The 1,361-nt window shown below is 40.6% G+C and overlaps 1 non-coding gene across 1 annotated transcript; it reads left to right on the top strand.

Annotated features, from left to right (window-relative positions):
* Nucleotides 1–266: 266 nt before the first annotated feature.
* LOC111761536 (U6 spliceosomal RNA) lies at nucleotides 267–373 on the top strand. Its single transcript, XR_002794876.1, has one exon. It is a non-coding gene; the product is annotated as a U6 spliceosomal RNA (small nuclear RNA).
* Nucleotides 374–1,361: the final 988 nt, after the last annotated feature.

Here is a 1,361-nt window from a genome sequence, read left to right as displayed (position 1 = left end):
TCCAGTTTAATTTTAGAATCCAATTTCTTGGCTGTTTTCCTGGGGGTGGGGTGTGTCCCTAAAGCCCCTGATTTTTATCAAGGCTGAAAGGCCAAGTACATGCTGCCATACCCTCATACAGATCCCTTCTCTTCTCTCACCCATGCATAACAGCTCATTTTTACAGTTCTAGAGATTAGACAACTGGCAGAGTCAGGCTGTATCTAAGGAGCTGGGCCTAGAAGTTCTCCCAGATGAAAGGCAAGCTCTACAACAAAATAGTAACTGTGCTTGCTTCAGCAGCACATATACTAAAATTGGAACGATACAGAGAAGATTAGCATGGCCCCTGCGCAAGGATGACACGCAAATTCGTGAAGCGTTCCGTATTTTTATATTTTTAATGTAATATTATTACAAAGTCAATAAAATAAAATTAAAAAACAAAAACAAAAACAAAAAACAAAATAGTAACTTACCAAAAGGCAGGAATAAAACCACTGGCTTCCATCCCTGACCTTAGGTGACACACTCCCAGCAATAAGATGATAACATTTGTTTGTACAATATTTTGCATGATAGTTTGTTTCAACTTTGCCAGTGCCAGGTTCAATTTACTTTAAAAGGCCACTGGCTAAACAAAGCAAGTTTACTGAAGGACCTGTGGTCCACCTGGGCCCCTCACCCCCATTCTTTTTGCTAACAGCAACACCTAACTACCAAACCAATACATAGTTGAGAGCATTCCAGCTTATTGTAAAGGGTCAGTTAAAAATTTACACCTGCCCTTTTGTCTTTCCTCAGAGTCCTTCAAAGCTACTCTCCAGTCACCAGCAGAACAAGCCTTTCACCCAGGAAAGAGATAAAACAGTCTCTGATTCTGTAAGCTACAAATCCTGAGATCTTTATTTAAAAGGTGCTGGTGCATTACATTATTCCCAAGGATTGTTCATTTGTGCACCTCACATAAGCTGTTGATGGCCTACCTGTGAGCTGGAACTTAGGGGCACTTTTTTTTTTAAAGGTTAAGTTAGGTGCTCATCACAATTCATTTGAAGATTCCTCTTTAGATGTGGCAAAGTAGAATCAGGCTGGCCCTTAAGCCACAAGATTGGAGTCTTTACAAACAAAGGAAACTCAGACATGGAAAATCAGTGAAAGCCCCAAATCAGGGAAGCCAGAAGTCACAAAAGAGAAAAGGTGGAACCATGTGATAGAGGCAGAGATTCCAGATAAGGAACCCCAGGTACTGCAGGAAGCAGCAGCAGAATATTGCAATGTCAGGGAGAAGGTGTGTTCTGTTGAGATCTTTATTTTGGAATTCTAGCTTCCAAACCTGAGGCAATAAGTTTCCAATCCTTAAAACAACCAGTTTTGAAATA

The sequence above is a fragment of the Dasypus novemcinctus genome, chromosome 22 (genome assembly GCF_030445035.2).
Source record: "Dasypus novemcinctus isolate mDasNov1 chromosome 22, mDasNov1.1.hap2, whole genome shotgun sequence".
Lineage (NCBI taxonomy): Eukaryota > Metazoa > Chordata > Mammalia > Cingulata > Dasypodidae > Dasypus > Dasypus novemcinctus.
The sequence above is the reverse complement of the archived record's forward strand: the minus strand, read 5'-3'. Positions and strand labels throughout refer to the sequence as shown.